Raw genomic sequence first — 19,555 nt, 5'->3', positions numbered from 1 at the left:
AGTGGTTGAGAGTCCGCCTGCCGATGCAGGGGACACGGGTTCATGCCCCGCTCCAGGAAAATCCCACATGCTGCGGAGCGGCTTGACCTGTGAGCCATGGCCGCTGAGCCTGCGTGCCTGGAACCTGTGCTCCGCAACAGGAGAGACCACAACAGTGAGAGGCCTGCATACCGCAAAAAAAAAAAAAAAAGACAAAAGTATGGCTCAAACCAAGGACAGAAATTTCTTCTTTCTAGTGTACTGTTTCTTGTATTTTTGTTTCATTTTCTCAAAATGCAGAATGGCTTTATCAGATAGTCAAGATCAAGACTACAGGTATTCACTTTATTCCATCTCTGTAACCCAAGAGTAGGAGAGTGTTCCACAGAAGTTCCAGCTAGAAAAAAATTTAGGTAGGGGCATTGATTAGGTCTACTTGAGCCATATGCCAATATCTGGATATATCTCTGAGGCCAAGCAGGGGCACAGTATGATTGGTTCCATTTTTCTTATATAGCAAACTCTATGACCATAAAGTAATTGATGACATTTATCAATATCATATGGAATTCAGGAGGATAAGTTTCCTCTAACGGATGGAAAAGATGATACCTACAAATAGAGGAGGTCAGGACGTGCAGTTCTGATAAAGATATCAAATGTACATCTGATTCTACTAAGGAGTTTTGAGTTTTTTCCTTTAGACCATGTGAAACTGTTGAAAGGTTTTGTTCAGTGGAGTAATTCATTTGTTTCTTTTTGTAGGACCTGACTCAGTCATCCTGGTGAGAGATAATGAGAGATTCTATACTGGCAGTGGTCATAGATATACATATAGGGAATGTATTTAAGAAATAGGAAGAAAATGTGTCATAACAGTAATCAACTGAATGGGAAGTAGGTTTGGAAAAGCAGAAGGTGGTACAAGTAAAAGGGGGAAACCAAGAGCTCCCCTTATTCAATTACTAATTTAAGTTAATTTTGTGTTGAAATACCTTATAATCTTCCCTTCTTTTATTTTTTTATTTATTTTATTTAATTTTATTTTATTTTTATGGTACGCGGGCCTCTCACTGTTGTGGCCTCTCCCGTTGCGGAGCACAGGCTCCGGATGCGCAGGCTCAGTGGCCATGGCTCACAGGCCCAGCCGCTCCACAGCATGTGGGATCCTCCCGGACCGGGGTACAAACCAGTGTCCCCTGCATCGGCAGGCGGACTCTCAACCACTGCACCACCAGGGAAGCCCCATCCCTTCTTTTAAACCTTGTAGTTACTTCATTTACTTTAGCCTTCATCATCTCATTTCCCTAGAATATTGCAATAGTCTCTTCAGCAATCTGTTTGCTTCCAGTATTTCATCTTTCTAGTCTATTTTCATTCTGTAACTCAAGATATCTTCCTTAAAAATCTAATCTTTCTTTTCCTTATTTTAGAAACATTAGGTGTTACTTGGAAACCTAAGGCTGGGAGACGATCCTAGTTTTTCAAGGTGGCATACAGAATCTGTCATAAACAAGTATTAATCTGCCCCATGATTAACTACAGTACAGCAGAAATTAGATAAACTATACCCTCTCAGCACTACTTTCTCCCTTTCTATGCTCTCCCAGCTGGAAGCCCATGAACTTTTTCCCCTGTAATCTCCACCAAGAGGATCAGGTTTAGAGTCTGAAAATAAGAGACAATAATGTAAGAACTGGAAGAAGGAAAATTTATCATAATTCCTCCAGTAGAAGCAAGAAAAATATGAACGCTATCAAACATGAAATTGTTGCCACAATTTCCAGAAGTTTTCACAGAAACCTTCTGCCTCATATCAGGAGCCAGGGGTGTTTGTGACCAAAAGTTTCCTATGGTTCATGCAACCTCATGATTCCCTAACTGTTAATGGCAAATCTGAGAACCATGGCAGTTTTCCTGAATCTTGAAACATCTAGCCTTTTCATCACTTTTGTAAAAATATCTATTTTACTGTATTAAATCTTTTCCACTTGAACTTTCTAGAATGGTTACCATCATCTTCACCAAACACAAACTGAGAATTTTATTATCATAAGTGGTTCCATGAAACCAATTTTAAAGATGGGATCCTAGGTTTTATTATTTGATGTGTTTATATTTAAAAACAGGGATGACATTATTGCCAGTGGAAAATACAATACTGATAGTGTGTTTCAGTGGAAATACAGTTACTTAAATTATCTGCTACAGTTGTTATGTAGTGGAGTGCCTGTTATATGCATGGTTTGGTAGCCCAAGTGGCAGAAGCAATAGAACATTGGGGTGGAAATAAGAGCTGTGGTGTAGGGTAGCTGCTTCTGGCTGTTCTGAAGAGTTTATAGAAAGAAAGTGGCAAATTCAAACCTATAATCTCTCAGGCATGGTCAAAGAAGTAGAGAACTTCTCCATTTGGCCCCAAAATAATTTTTTAACTTTTCTACCCAAAGGGCTGAAATATTCAAAATATAGACGCAAAGTCTGTTCAGGTATGTTTCTAAATTATAGTGCAGTTTGGACAGGGATTGGGAAAGATCAACGTCTTCAGTTTTGTAATGAAAACTTTTGGGTGGATTTAAAAAATCTGATTATCTTGATCCCTTCCCTTGATATCCTAATAAACATCTCTTGTCAGGAAAATCAGCTTCACTTATCTTGTCTGAAGAAACCTGCCTACCCTGTCTTAATTTTTCCAAGTCCCTTTTAAGACTCACTTTCTCTACCTAGTCATGGACTTCAGACTCTCAATTAGAGGCACATGCTAGATAAGCTATATATGCTAGATATATACGCTAGATAAGCTATATATGCTAGATAAGCTATATATGTTAGATAAGCTATAAATACAATATAGCTTATCCATTGAAAAAATGCATAACATATAATTCAACAGAAATCTGAGAAATATATGTAGGAATTGATTCCTTAAGTTCAATACCAGGAAGAAAATAACATGATTTGGTTAGGTTGGATATACTGATATGTATACAGTTATAAGAGATTCTTGATTTGAGAGAGTGGGCAGTGGGCTTAACTTTTACTCTGTTGTTCGAATGGCACTTGGACAAAATATAACCTACACTAAATGCAACTGAGGATAAAGCATTTTCTGGTACAATGTAGAGGAATGAATCCAAAGTTTTAGGAATATAGGAAATGCTTGAATGGATTCATATCGTAAGAGCCATTCATAACTCCCTACTCCCTCCCTCCAGGTTCCAGTGTACACTCCCTTCATACATTGATCAGGGGATCTCAGCATTCATGGAAAGTTCCCTAGTGGCTGTCCTTCTGGAACTCTTGGCCATCAGACACAGGGAGGCATGTTACAAAAGTGGTAAACAGTACCAGAGCAGACATTAAAATGGACTGACTGGAGGAAAACTTTGGAAATTGCTAATTTACCTCATTGTTCCTAGGACAGAAATAAATTGTCACCTAGAGAGTAATTACCTGATTAGAATAACTAAAAATAATAAAATATTGGTCTGGTATATAGTTTTCCCTGCACTATTTGTTGAAAAGACTATTCTTCCCCCTTTGAATAGTCTTAGAACCCTTGTCAAAAATCATTTACCCATATATGTGGAAATTTATTTCTGGGCTGTCAATTCTATTCCATTGGCCTATATGTCTGTTTTATGCCAGTACCACACTGTTTTGACTACTGTAGTAAGTTTTGAAATTAGGAGAGAGTCCTCCAGTGTTGTTCTTCCTTTTTGAGATTGTCATGGTTATTACATGCCATGTGAATTTCAGAATGTATTTTTCTATTTCTGCAGAACATATCTTTGGGAATTTGATAGAAATTGAATTGAATCTGTAGATTCCTTTAGGTAGTATTGATATCTTAACAATATAAAGTCTCCCCATCCATGAACAAAGGGATATATTTCCATTTATTTATGCCTTTTAAAATTTCTTTCAGCAATGTTTGTAGTTTTTATTTTACAAGTCTTTCACTTTTAGGTTAAGGGAATTCTTATACATTTTATTCTTTTTAATGCTATTGCTAATGAAATTATGTGCAAAATTTTCTTTCAGGTTATTTATTGTAGTGTATACAAATACAACTGATTTTGAATGCTGACTTTGTGTCCTGCTACTTTGCTGAATTCATTTATTAGTTCTAACAGTATTTTTGTGTGTATAATCTTTAGTGTTTTTTTATGTATAAGATCATATCATCTAGAAACAAAAATAATTTTACTTCTTTTCCAATTTCGATGTCTTCTATTTCTTTTTCTTGCCTAATTGCTCTGGCTAGAACTTCCAGAATTCATTAAGTAGAAGTGTTAAGAGTGGGCATCCTTGCTTTTTTTTTTATCTTAAAAGAAACACTTTCAGTCTTTCACTGTTGAGCATAATGTTTGCTGTGTGTTCTCATTAGTGGCTTTTATTACGTTGAAGTAACTTCCTTCTATTTCTATTTCACTGAGTGTTTTTATCATGAAGGAGTGTTGAATTTTGTGAAATGGAGATAATCATGTGAGTTTTCCTTTTATTCTGTTAATGTACTATATTACATTGATTAATTTTCTTATGTTGAACCATCCTTGCATTCCAGGAATTTCCCACTTGGTCATGGTGTATAATCATTTTAATATGACATTGAATTCAATCTGGTAGTATTTTATTGAGGATTTTTATGACAGTGTTTATAAGGGATATTGATCTGTAATTGTCTTTTTTTATGTATTGAATTTTTCTTTGGTTTCAGGGTAATTCTGGTCTCATAGGATGAGTTAAGAAGTGATCTCTCCTCTTGAATATTTTGGAAAAAAAATGAGAAGGATTACTATTCATCCCACTTTAAATGTTTGGCAGAAGTCACCAGGGAAGCCATCAGATCCAGAGATTTTTCTTTGTTGAGTGAGATGCAATTACTGATTCAGTCCCCTTACTATTTATAGATCTATTCAGACTTCCTATTTCTTCATGATTTAGGATTGGAAGGTTTTGTTTCTATGAATCTGTCCACTTCATATAGTTTATCCAATTTTGTTAGCATGCAATGGTTCATAGTACTCTCTTATAATACTTTTTATTTCTGTAGAATTGGTATTAATGTATCCACTTTCATTTCTTTTTTTTTTTTTCCATTGGAATGTACTTGCTTTACAATATGGTGTTAGTTTCTGCTGTACAGCAAAGTGAATCAGCTGTACGTATACATATATCCCCGCCTTTTTGGATTTCCTTCCCATTTAGGTCACCACAGAGCACTGAGTAGAGTTCCCTGTGCTATACAGTAGGTTCACATTAGTCATATATTTTATAAATAGTTGTGTAAATATGTCAATCCCAATCTCCCAATTCATCCCACCTCCCCACCTTGGTGTCCATACATTTGTTGTCTACATATGTGTCTCTATTTCTGCTTTGCAAATAGGTTCATCTGTACCACTTTTCTAGATTCCACATATATGCATTAATAGACAATATTAGTTTTTTCTCTTTCTGACTTACTTCACTCTGTATGACAGTCTCTGGGTCCATCCACATCTCTGGAAATGACACAATTTTATTCCTTTTAATAGCTGAGTAACATTCCATTGTGTATATGTACCACATCTTCTTTATCCATTCCTCAGTTTATGGGCATTTAGATTGCTTCTATGTCCTGGCTATGGTAAATAGAGCTGCAGTGAACATTGAGATGCATGTATCTTTTTGAATTATGGTTTCTCCAGGTATATGTCCAGGAGTGGGGTTGCTGGGTCATGTGGTAGTTCTATTTTTAGTTTTTCAAGGAACCTCCATACTGTTCTCCATAGTGGCTGTATCAATTTACATTCCCACCAACAGTGTAAGACGGTTCCATTTTCTCCACACCCTCTCCATCAATAATTGTTTGTAGATTTTTTGATGCTGGCCATTCTGACTGCTGTGAGGTGATACCTCATTGTAGCTTTACTTTACATTCCTCTAATAATTCCTGAGGTTGAGAATATTTTCATGTGCCTCTTGACCTTCTGTATGTCTTTGGAGAAATATCTCTTTAGGTCTTTTGTCCGTTTTTTGATTGCATTGTTTGATTTTTTGATATTGAGCTGCATGAGCTGTTTATATATTATGAAGATTAATACCTTGTAGGTTGCTTCTTTTGCAAATATTTTCTCCTATTATGAGGTTTGTCTCTTCTTCTTGTGTATAGTTTCCTTTGTTGTGCAAAAGCTTTTAAGTCCCATTTGTTTATTTTTGTTTTTATTTTCATTACTCTAGGAGGTGGGTAAAAATGATCTTGCTGCAATTTATTTCAGAGAGTCTTCTGCTTAGGTTTTCCTCTAAGAGTTTTATAGTGTCTAGCCTTACATTTAAATATTTAATCCACTTTGATTTGATTTTTGTGCATGGTGTTAGGAAGTGTTCTAATTTCATTCATTTACATATAGATGTCCAGTTTTCCCAGCACAATTTATTGAAGAGACTGTCTTTCTCCATTGTATATTCTTGCCTCCTTTATCATAGATTAGGTGACCATAGGTGGGTGTGTTTATCTCTGGGCTTTCTATCCTGTTTCATGGATCTATATTTCTGTGTTTGTGCCGGTACCATAATGTCTTAATTACTGTAGCTTTGTAGTATAGTCTGAAGTCAGGGAGCCTGATTCCTCCAGCTCAGTTTTTCTTTCTCAAAATTGCTTTGGGTATTCGAGGTCTTTTGTGTTTTCATACAAATTGTAAATTTTTTTGCTCTAATTCTGTAAAAAATGCAATTGGTAATTTGGTAGAGATTGCATTGAATCTGTAGATTGCTTTTGGTAGTATAGCCATTTTTACAATATTAATTCTTCCAATCCAAGAACATGGTATATCTCTCCATCTGTTTGTGTCATCTTTGATTTCTTTCATTAGTGTCTTAAGTTTTCTGAGTACAGGTCTTTTGCCTCCTTACGTAGGTTTATTCCTAGGTATTTTATTATTTTTGTTGTCATGGTAAATGGAATTGTTTCCTTAAATTCTCTGTCTGATCTTTCATTTTCAGTGTATAGGAATGCAAGAGAGTTCTGTGTATTGATTTTGTATCCTGTAACTTTACCAAATTCCCTGATTAGCTCCAGTAGTTTTCTGGTGGCATCTTTAGGACTATCTATGCATAGTATCATGTCATCTGCAAACAGTGACAGTTTTACTTCTTTTCCGATTTTTTTTCCTTTTATTTCTTTTTCTTCTCTGATTGCCATGGTTAGGACTTACAAATTTATATTGAATAATAGTAACAAGAGTGGACATCCTTGTCTTGTTCCTGATCTTACAGGAATGGTTTCAGTTTTTCACCATTGAGAATGATGTTTGCTGTGGGTTTGTTGTATATGGCCTTTATTATGTTGAGGTACATTCCCTCTATACTCACTTTCTGGAGAGTTTGAAACATAAATTTGTGTTGATTTTTGTAAAAAGCTTTTTCTGCATCTATTGAGATGATCATATGGTTTTTCTCCTTCAATTTGTTAATATGGTATAGCACACTGATTGATTTTCGTATATTGAAGAATCCTTGCATCCCTGGGATAAATTCCATTTGATCATGGTGTATGATCCTTTTAATGTGTTTTTGGATTCTGTTTACTAGTATTTTGTTGAGGATTTTTGCATCTATGTTCATCACTGATATTGGTCGGTAATTTTCTTTTTTTGTAGTATCTTTGTCTGGTTTTGATATAGAGTGATAGTAGGCTCATAGTATGAGCTTGGAGTCATCCTCCCCCTGTAATTTTTTTGGAAGAGTTTGAGAAGGATGGGTGTTAGTTCTTCTCTTAATGTTTGATAGAATTCACTGTGAAGCCATCTGGTCCTGGACTTTTGTTTGTTGGAAGATTTTTAATCACAGTTTCAATTTCAGCACTTGTGATCCGTCTGTTCATATTTTCTCTTTCTTCCTGATTCAGTCTTGGAAGGTTATACCTTTCTAAGAATTTGTCTATTTCTTCCAGGTTGTCCTTTGCATAGAGTTGCTTGTAGTAGTCTCTTATGATGCGTTGTATTTCTGTGGTGTCCATTGTAACTTCTCTTTCATTTCTGTTTTTATTGATTTGAATCCTCTCCTTCTTTTTCTTGATGAGTCTGGCTAGAGCTTTATCAATTTTGTTTGTCTTCTCAAAGAACCAGTTTTTAGTTTTATTGATCTTTGCTACTGTTTTCTTTGTTTCTATTGTATTTATTTCTGCTCTGATGTTTATTATTTCTTTCCTTCTACTAACTTTGGGTTTTGTTTGTTCTTCTTTCTCTAGTTCCTTTTGATGTAAGGTTAGGTTGTTTATTTGAGATTTTTCTTGTTTCTTGAGGTAGGATTGTATTGCTACAAACATCCCTCTTAGACCTGCTTTTGCTGCATCTCATAAGTTTTGGATCATCATGTTTTCATTGTGATTTTTCTCTAGGTATTTTTTGATTTCCTCTTTGATTTTTTTCAGTGACCTCTTGTTTATTTAGTAACATACTGTTTAGCCTCCATGTGTTTGTGTTTTTTACGTTTTTTTTCCCCTGTAATTCATTTCTAATCTCAGAGTGTTGTGGTCGGAAAAGATGCTTGATATGATAACAATTTTCTTAAATTTATGGAAGCTTGATTTGTGACTGAAGAAGTGATCTATCTTGGAGAATATTCCATGTGAACTTGAGAAGAAAGTGTAATCTGCTGTTTTTGGATGAAATGTCCTATAAACATCAATTAAATCGATCTGGCCTATGTGTCATTTAAATCTTGTGTTCCTTTATTAATTTTCTGTCTGGATGATCTTTCCTTTGGTGTAAGTGAAGTACTAAAGTCCCCCACTATTTTTTTGTTATGGTTGATTTTCCCTTTTTTAGCTGTTAACATTTGCCTTATGTATTGAGGTGCTCCTATGGTGGGTGCATAAATATTTACAATTGTTATATCTTCTTCTTGAATTCATCCCTTGATCATTTTGTAGCATTCTTCCTTGTCTCCTGTAACAGTCTTTATTTTGAAGTCCATTTTGTCTGACATGAATATTGCATCTCTGGGTTTTTTTTGATTTCCATTTGCATGGAATATGTTTCCACCCCCTCACTTTCAGTCTGTATGTGTCCTTAGGTCTGAAGTCAGTCTCTTGTAGACACCATATATATGTGTGTGTGTTTTTTTTTTTTAATATCCATTCAGCCAGTCTGTGTCTTTTGGTTAGAGCATTTAATCCATTTACATTTAAGGTAATTATATATATGTATGTTCCTATTACCATTTTCTTAATTGTTTTGGGTTTATTTTTTAGATCTTTTTCTTCTGTTGTGTTTCTCACCTAGAGAAGTTCTTTTAGCATTTGTTGTAGGGCTGGTGTGTTGGTGCTGATTTCTTTTAGCTTTTGCTTGTCTGTAAAGCTTTTGATTTCTCCATTGAATATGAAAGATATCCTTGCTGGGTAGAATAATCTTGGCTGTAGGTTTTTCCTTCTCATCACTTTAAATCTATCCTGCCACTCCCTGCTGGCCTGTGCAGTTTCTGATGAAAAATCAGCTGATAACCTTATGGCGATTCCCTTGTATATTATTTGTTGTTTTTCCTTTGTTGCTTTTAATATTTTTTCTTTGAATTTAATTTTTGTTAGCTTGATTAATATAGGTCTTCACATGTTTCTCCTTGGGTTAATCCTGTATGGGAGTCTCTGCACTTCCTGCACTTGGGTAGCTATTTACTTTCCTGTGTTAGGGAAGTTTTTGACTATAATCTCTTCAAATATTTTTTCAGACACTTTCTCTTTCTCTTCTTCTGATATCCCTATAATTAGAACATTAAGGCATTTAATGTTGTCCCAGAGGTCTCTGACACTGTCCTCATTTCTTTTCATTCTTTTCTCTTTATTCTGCTCTTGGCAGTTATTTCTACCATTCTATCTTCCAGCTCACTTATTCGTTCTTCTGCCTCAGTTATTTTGCTATTGATTCCTTCTAGTAGATTTTTCATTTCATTTATTGTGTTGTTCACCACTGTTTGTTTGTTCTTTAGTTCTTCTAGTCCCTTGATAAAAATTTCTTGTATTTTCTTAATCCATGCCTCCATTCTATTTCTGAGATTTTGGATCATGTGTACTATCATTACTCCAAATTCTTTTTCAGGTAGATTGCCTATTTCCTCTTCATTTATTTGGTCTTGTAGGATTTTACCTTGCTCCTTCATCTGTAACATATTTCTTTGTCTTCTTATTTTTGTTGATGGGTGCAGATGTGTTCCTGTCTTGCTTTTTCTTTGGCCTGAGAAGTTCAGCACTGGAGCTTGCAGGCAGTTGGTTGGAGCTGGGTCTTGTTGCCGTGATGAGGACTTCCATGAGAACTCACACTGATTAATAATATTTCCTGGGACATGAATTTCTCTGGTAGTCCAGTGGCTTAGATTTGGTGCTCCCACAACAGGGACTCAGACCTGACACCTGGTCTGCGAAGCAAGACCCTGCAAACCACATGGCTCAGGAAAAAAAAAAAAAAAGAAAAAGGAAGCCCAAGGCAGATAATAAAAACCAAACTGAACAAAAACAAATACACACACACAAAGAAAAGAAAACAAATAAACAAATAAAACCCAAGACAAATAACAAAAACAAATACAAGCAAACAAAAAACAAATTGACAAGCAAACAACAATAACAACAAAACACAAGGAAAGCCAGAAACAAGAAGACACCCAAACAAGAGAGCCCAAAAACTGAAACCAAAAATAAAAACAAAACTAACCTAAACAGAAAACAAAACAAAACTAAACTAAACTAAAAGAAAAGCTAAATGAACTGAAGACACTGAAAAATGACAAAAAGAAAAAAAAAGTAAATAAAATAAAAAAGAAGATAACAAAACAAAAATATTGAAAAAACAAACCAACAAATAAACAAGACAAACAGAAAAAGACAACAAGCAAAAGAGAGCAGAACAATAACAAAGAATAAAAAATGAGATAAAATAAAATTAGTAAAATAAAAAATAAATTGGAAAAAAGAAGATGAAACTACAAAACAGAACAACAATGTAAAAAAATTAAAAGAAAAAAAGTTTAATTAATTAATTAATTAAATAAATTAAAAAATTCCCTGGTGCCTCCACTATCAGTATCCTTGCCCCCATAGTGAGCTACAGCGAATCTCCACCTCCCCAATATACCCTCCAAAACCTCTAGGTAGGTCTCTGAACCACTTTGTCAGCCCCACCCCTGCATATGTTCCTCTCAGCAGTGTCTGCTCCTGAAGCTGGCCCAGAACACAGGTACCTGCGCAGGCCAGCTGGGGTGTGGACTTCCACTGGCATGGTTGCAGAGTCCAGCACACCCAGAAGAAGCTTTGGAGGTGGGTGGTGCTTGGGTCCACTGACCCACATGGCCAGAGGAGGCTTTGATGGGAGCGGGGCTCAGGACTGTGACCTGTGTGACCGGAGGAATATTTGTCAGGGTCGGAATGTGGGCTTCCGGGACTTGCTCCACTTTTATTTCTGATTTTAGTAATTTGAATCTTCTCTTTCTTTTTTCATATTTAATCTTGCTAAACGTTTGTTAATTTTGTTGATCTTTTTGAAGAACTAGCTTTTGGTTTCATTGATTATGTTCTATTTTATTCTATTTTTTATTTCATTTATCTCTGCTCTAATCTTTATTATTTATTTCCTTCTACTAGCTTTGGGTTTAGTTTGCTCTTTTTTTTTTCTAATTTCTTAAGTTTTAAAATTATCTTTTTGATTTGAGATCTTTCTTGCTTCTTCTAATGTTATCTTGTATAGCCATGTATTTCCCCTTAGCACTACTTTCACTGCATCTTGTAAGTTTTGTTAGTTGTGTTTTAATTTTCATTCATCTCTAAGTATTTTCTAATTTCCCTGATGATTTTTTCTTTGATCTATTTGTTAAGAAAGTATTGTTTAATTTTCATATTTTGTTAAATTTCTAGTTTTCCTTCTGTTATTGATTTCTAACTTTATCCCATTGGATTGGAGAATATATTTTGTATGAAAACTAACTTTTAAAATCTCTTAAGACTCACTTTATGACCTAATATATGCTTTTTCCTGGAAAATATCCCATGTGCACCTGAGAAGAATGTGTATGCTGTTGTTATTAGGTAGAGTGTTCTATATGTGTCTGTTAGATATAGTTAATTTAATGTGTTGTTAAAGTCCTCTATTTTCTTACTTTTTTCTGTCTGGTTTATCTACCATTATTGATAGTGAGTTATTAATGTCTTCAACTATTATTATAGAACTACTTCTTCAATTCTGTCAATTTTTACTTCCTATATTTTGACGGTTTCTTATTGTCTGTAAATAAATATTTATAATTGTTGTTTCTGCTGTATTAAATCTTTTAATAATATATAATGTTATTCTTTGTCTCTTGTAAACTCTTTTGATTTAAAGTCTACTTTTTCTAATACTAGTATAGCTACCATATTCTCTTTAGGTTACTATTTGCATGAGATATTTTTTTCTATTTTCTCACTTTTGGTCTATTTGTCTTTCTTTGGATCTGACGTGGATCTCTTGTAGACAGCATGTACTTGGATAATGTGTGTTTAGCTATTCTGCCAACCTCTGTCTTTTGATTGGAATATTTCTTCCATTTACACTTAAAGTAACTACTGATAAGCAAGAAACTTCTATTTTGCTATTTGTTTTCTACATGCTTTACAGCTTTATTATCCCTCATTCCCTGCATTGGTCTTTTCCTTTGAGTTTTGTTCATTATTTGTAGTGGAATATTTTAATTCTCTTCTCTTTTATTTTTGTGTATGTTATTTATCTATTTCTTTATGGTTACCATGAGGATTACATTTATAATTTTAAAATTATAACACTAATTTGAATTTCTGAGTTTTTCACAGTGATTTATTGTTCATTATGACTTTTTCATAGAGATAATTTTCCAATTTAAAACTTTCAAATATTTAAAATACACTATCAGGCATTATCACTTTATATAGCTGACATTTTAGTATCAAAGTTATGAGCACATATCACTAAAATTCTTTCCTCATACTTTGTAAAAAATACACTGATGTAAGAGTGGAAGCAATTTACCTTCTTTGTGAAGCCTATGAGTGTCAGTTGCACCTCCAATAAAAGTTCCACTGACAAATATTCTTGGCACACTTCTTTCACTGGTGTATTTTGTAAAGAATATCTTCCAACTGGCTTCTATATTCAAGCATGTCCAATTCCACCACTTTATAGTTAACATTCATGTCATGGGAAAGTATGTTTGCCATTGTACTGTAAGAAAAGGATGTTTTTGAGGCAATCATCACCCAGTTATCAGAAATTGTTTCTTGGGTCTGATTCACAGGAGCAGTTGCTGAGTTCCCCAAAGATGATGATGTGCTATTCCCCATCCCAAAGGCAGAAGCTCCTGCTGCCCAACCAAGATGGCCTACTGAAACCACTCTAGCTTTGTCCCCACCAAATCTGCATGGCACCAACACATGGTCTTGATTTGAATTTTTACCAGTTTAAATTCAATAACATGCAAAAATTCTGCCCACTTACTGCACTGTCCTCACCCCTTTTGGTTGTTGAGGTCACAAAATAACATCTTTATACATAGCATACACTAAAACACTAATTAATAATTCTTTTAAATGCATTAGAGTCTAAAATTATGTTTCAAACAAAGCATTAAGTTGTAAACCACAGTTATAATAGTGCTAACTTTTAGAGCAATAATTTTTAAAAATGTTTTCATCTCTTGAGTCCTATAGAAAAATATAAATAGACTTACAAACCATTGCTACAATAATGTTGGCTTTTGTAATTGTCCACATGTTTACATTTGGTGAGTTTTTTATTTCTACATGTGATTTTGTGTTGCTGCCTTGTGTCCTTTCATTTCACCCCTGCAGGACTCCGTTGAGCATTTCTTGCTCAAGGGCAGGTCTAGTGGTAACAAACTTCTTCAGCTTTTGTTGTCTAAGAATGTCTTAATTTCTGCCTCACCTTTGAAGGACAGTTTTGCTGAGTATAGGATTCTTGGTTAACAATTTTTCTCTTTTATCACTTTAAATATATAAGCCTCCTGACTTCTGGACTCCAAATGTTGTGATAAGAAACCTGTTAATAATTTCATTGAGGATTCTTCATATGTGATGAGTCACCTCCATCTGACTGCTCTCAGGATTCTCTCTTTGTCTTTGTCTTTTGAATGTTTGATTATGTGTCTTTGTGCACATCTCTGAGTTCACCATATTTGGAATACGTAGAGTTTCTTAGAAGTTTATATTTATATATTTCATCAAATTTGGGAAATTTTAAGCCATTTTTTTCAAATACTGTCTCCTCCTCTTTTTTTCTTCTCCTTCTGTGACTCCCACAATATATATGTTGGTCCATTGATGGTGTCCCAGTGGCCCCTTAGACTCTGTTAACTTGTCTTCAACCTTTTTTCTTTCTGTTCCTCAGACTCAAAAATTTTTATCCCAGAGAGCTGGTTATTCAATGTTGACATACACAACACTGGGGAGATGTTCATATATGTTTGCTGAGATCTGTATTGGATATTTTTATTGGCAATTCAGAACATTTTCTTCTTTCAAAATCTCCCACTCAAAGATGAGATGGAGTAGACCAACACTTGTTTCTGTTCTTTCCAATAAATACAATGAAAAACCCTGGATGTTATATGAACACACATACATACACACACACACAAACACACACACACACACACAAGACTGAAAGATGAAAATTATATATACATACATATAGTTTTTTTCTAATCAATTTCTTCCCAAACAGCTATCGCAAGCAATCTTAGATAAAGAAAAGTAGCAAGAACATAAATAGATATTGAATATACTGAATATTGAATTTTGTTGTACAAATGAAGTAGAAAATAAAATAAGGGGTATTTACTACTTTACCATTAAATTTATTGTGAAATATGTTTTTGCCTTTTGAATGCAGAAACATTTCTAACAGAACTTTTTTCTTTTCATTAATCTTAATATGTTTGTGCAGGTATTAGTTCACAGTTTCCATTATTTTGGCTAAAATAAATTTGAGTAACAGCAGTAAATTCTAGTAAACAATTTATTGTTAAGCACCTTGTGTCATGTGTGTGATATTTGGAGGCTCAAAGAAAAGGGAATAAATTCTTCAAAAAAAATGTTACTTGGGCTTCCCTGGTGGCACAGGGGTTGAGAGTCCGCCTGCGACGCAGGGGACATGGGTTTGTGCCCTGGTCCGGGAGAATCTCACATGCCATGGAGCGGCTGGGCCCATGAACCATGGCTGCTGGGCCTGCACATCCAGATCCTGTGCTCTGCAATGGGAGAGGCCACAACAGTGAGAGACCTGCATACCACAAAAAAAAAAAAAAAAAAAATTACTTAAAAGTATTGGTTAAAAAACATGCAGTAGGGCTTCCCTGGTGGTGCAGTGGTTGAGAGTTCATGTGCTGATGCAGGGGACACGGGTTGGTGACCCAGTCTGGGAAGATCCCACATGCTGTGGAGCAGCTAGGCCCATGAGCCGTGGCTGCTGGCCCTGCACGTCCAGACACTGTGCTCTGCAACGGGAGAGGGCACAACAGTTGGAGGCCCGCATCCCACAAAAAACAAAACAAAACAAAACAAAAAACATGCAGTAAAGATAGTAAGGAGACAGATAAACCAAATTAATGTGTCAGAAATGAGTATACATTTTATATTATTCTGTCATAAATATTTAATGTTTTATATATTGTCACATCCTTTTTTATTATTTTTTATTTAAGTATAGATGATTACATTAATTTCAGGTATACAACATAGGGATTCAATATTGTATAGATTATACTCCATTTAAAGTTATTACAAAATAATCACTATATTTTCCTGCGCTGTACAATATATCCTTGTTGCATAGTTATTTTATATGTAGTAGTTTGTAGCTCTTAAATCCATACCTTTATCTTTCCCCTCCCTCCTTCCTTCTCCCCACTGATATCTACTAGTTTATCTATATCTGTGAATATGTTTCTATTTTCTTTTATACATATTCATTTGTTTTATTTTTTAGAGTCCACATATAAGTGTCAACATACAGTATTTGTCTTTCTCTGTCTGAATTATTTTACTAAGCATAATACCCTCTAGGTTCATTAACATTGTTGCAAATGGCAGAATTACATTCTTTTTTCATGACTGTGTAGTATTCTATTTTTTACACATACCACATCTTCTTTATCCATTCATCAGTTGATGGACACTTATTTTGCTTTCATATCTTAGCTATTGTAAATAATGCTGCCATGAACTTTGGGATGCATGTATCTTTTTGAATTAGTATTTTTGTTTTCTTCAGATATATATCCAGCAGTGGAATTACTGGATCATATGGTACTTCCATTTTGAGTTTTTTATGGACCTCCATACTGTTTTCCATAGTGGCTGCACCAGTTTACATTCCCACCAACAGTGTAGGAAGGTTCCCTTTTCTCCACATCCTCACCAACATTTATTGTTTGTAGACTTTTTGATGATTAGCTGTTGGGACAAGTGTGAAGTAATGCCTCATTGTGAGGGCATGTTTTAAGTCAAACAAATACTTTGGATGATTTGGGATTGTAATATTCAGTTTGTTGTCATAACAAAATACTACATCCTAGGAGACTTAAAAAACATGAATTTAATTTCTCACACTTCTTGAGCCTGAAAGTCTGAGATCACGGTGCCAGTATGGTTGGGTTCTGGTGATGACCATCTTCCTGGCTTACAGATAACCAAATTCTCACAGTGTGTCCTCACACTGTGGAAGCTCTGATGCCTGTCCAATTTTTAGAAGACCATTAATCCTATCATGGGGTCTCCATCCTTATGACTTCATATAAAGCTAATTACCTTCCAAAGACCTTACCATTTAATACCATCATGTTGGAGGTTAGTGCATCAACATATGAATTCAGGGGGATACAAACATTCTTTCCTTAACAGATTTATTTTATTGCAAAATCCAAAAAGCTTTTCATTTGAAATTGAACACCACTTATAGCACTACATGTAAATTATTCCTAGAAATCATTATGTCAGTATTGTCCAAAATGAACCTATATAAAATTATCTGTGGTGCTTCATTAAAATGCAGGTTCACAGATGCAAAATCCATGTTTTTACAAGCTCTTATTCACATTAGTATTGGGTAACTATTGATTGATTTATTTATTTTAAAGGATTTCTTCATCTTTTTTCTTTTAATTTGAATTTTATTGTTTTTTATACAACAGGTTCTAATTATTTATCTATTTTATACATATTAATGTATACATGTCAGTCCCAGTCTCCCAATTCATCCCACTCACCTTCCTTGGTGTCCATACATTTATTCTCTACATATATGGCTCTATTTCTGCCTTGCAAACTGGTTCATCTGTACTATTTTCTAGATTCCACATATATGTGTTAATATTCAATATTTGTTTTTTTCTCTTTCTGGCTTTCTTCACTCTGTATGACAGTCTCTAGGTCCATCCACATCCCTACAAATGACCCAATTTCATTCCTTTTTGTGACTAGTAATGTTCCATTGTACCATATCTTCTTTATCCATTCATCTGTTGATGGGCATTTACGTTGCTTCCATGACCTGGCTATTGTAAACCGTGCTGCCAGGAACATTGGGGTGCATGTGTATTTTTGAATTATGGTTTACTCTAGGTAAACACCCAGTAGTGGGATTTCTGGGTCACATGATAGGTCTATTTTTAGTTTTTTAAGGAACCTCCATACGGTTTTCCATAGTGGCTGTATCAACTTACATTCCCATTAACAGTGTACAAGGGTTCCCTTTTTTCCACACCCTCTCCAGCATTTATTGTTTGTAGATTTTTTTATGATGGCCATTCTGACTGGTGTGAGGTGATTCCTCATTGTAGTCTTGATCTGCATTTCTCTAATAATTAATGATGTTGGGCAGCTTTTCATGTGCCTCTTGGCCATCAATATGTCTTCTTTGCAGAAATGTCTATTTAGGTCTTCTGCCCAGTTTTGGATTGGGTTGTTTCTTTTTTTAATATTGAGCTGCATGTGTTGTTTATATATTTTGGAGAATAATCCTTTGTCCATTGATTCATTTGCAATTATTTCTCCCATTCTGTGAGTTGTCTTTTCATCTTCTTTACAGTTTCCTTTGCTGTGCAAAAGCTTATAAGTTTCATCAGGTCCCATTTGTTTATTTTTGTTTTAACTTCCATTACTCTATGAGGTAGGACAAAAAAGATCTTGCTGTGATTTATGTCAAAGAGTGTTCTGCCTATGTTTTCTTCTAAGAGTTTTATAGTGTCCAGTCTTACATTTAGGTCTTTAAACCATTTTGAGTTTATTTTTGTGTACGGTGTTAGGAAGTGTTCTAATTTCATTCTTTTACATGTAGCTTCTGCTCAGTTATTCCAGAACCACTTATTGAAGAGACTGTCTTTTCTCCATTATATATCCTTGCCTCCTTTGTCATAGATTAGTTGACCATATGTGTGTGGGTTTATCTCTTGGCTTTCTATTGTGTTCCACTGATCTATATTTATGTTTTTGTGCCAGTACCATACTGTCTTAATTACTCTAGCTTTGTCGTATAGTCTGAAGTCAGCCAGCCTGATTCCTCCGGCTCCATTTTTTCCCTCAAGATTGCTTTGGCTATTTGGGGTCTTTTGTGTCTCCATACAAATTTTGAGATTTATTGTTCTAGTTCTTTGAAAAATGCCATTGGTAATTTGATAGGGATTGCATTGTATCTGTAGATTGCTTTGGGTAGTATAGTCATTTTCACAATATTGATTCTTCCAATCCAAGAACATGGTATATCTCTCCATCTGTTTGTGTCTTCCTTGGTTTCTTTCATCAGTGTCTTATAGTTTTCTGAGCACAGGTCTTTTACCTTCTTAGGTAGGTTTATTCCTAGTTATTTTATTCTTTTTTTTGCAATAGTGAATGGAATTGCTCCTTAATTTCTCTTTTTGTTCTTTCATTGTTAGTGTGTAGGAATACAAGAGATTTCTGTGCATTAATTTTGTATCCTGCTACTTTACCAAATTCATTGGTTAGTTCTATTAGTTTTCCAGTGGCATCTTTATGATTATCTATGTATAGTATCATGTCACCTGCAAACAGTGACAATTTTACTTCTTGCCCAACTTGTATTCCTTTTATTTCTTTTTCTTCTCTCATGGCTGTGGCTAGGACTTCCAAAATTATGTTGAATAATAGTGGCAAGAGTGGACATCTTTGCCTTGTTCCTGATCTTAGAGGAAATGTTTTCAGTTTTTCACCATTGAGAATGATGCTTGCTGTGGGTTTGTTATATATGGCCTTTATTATGTTGAGGTAGGTTCCCTCTATGCCTACTTTCCAGAGAGTTTTTCACCATAAATGGGTGTTGAATTTTGTCAAAAGTTTTTTCTGCATCTATTGAGATGACCATATGGTTTTTATTCTTCAATTTGTTAATATGGTGTATCACATTGATTGATTTGCATATATTGAATAATCCTTGTATCCCTTGGATAAATTCCACTCCCACTTGATCATGGTGTACAACCCTTTTAATGGTCTGTTGGATTCTGTTTGCTAGTATATTGTTGAGGATTTTTGCATCTATGTTCATCAGTAATATTGGTCTTTAAT

At 34.8% G+C, this 19,555-nt stretch overlaps 1 pseudogene; it reads right to left on the bottom strand.

The window, feature by feature from the left end:
- Positions 1–8,376: 8,376 nt before the first annotated feature.
- On the bottom strand, positions 8,377–13,300 carry LOC132440213 (glutaredoxin-2, mitochondrial pseudogene; annotated as a pseudogene).
- Between the last annotated feature and the right edge of the window lie 6,255 nt (positions 13,301–19,555).

Source organism: Delphinus delphis, chromosome 17 (assembly GCF_949987515.2).
Source record: "Delphinus delphis chromosome 17, mDelDel1.2, whole genome shotgun sequence".
Taxonomy (NCBI): domain Eukaryota; kingdom Metazoa; phylum Chordata; class Mammalia; order Artiodactyla; family Delphinidae; genus Delphinus; species Delphinus delphis.
This window is presented reverse-complemented; position numbering and strand designations above follow the sequence as displayed.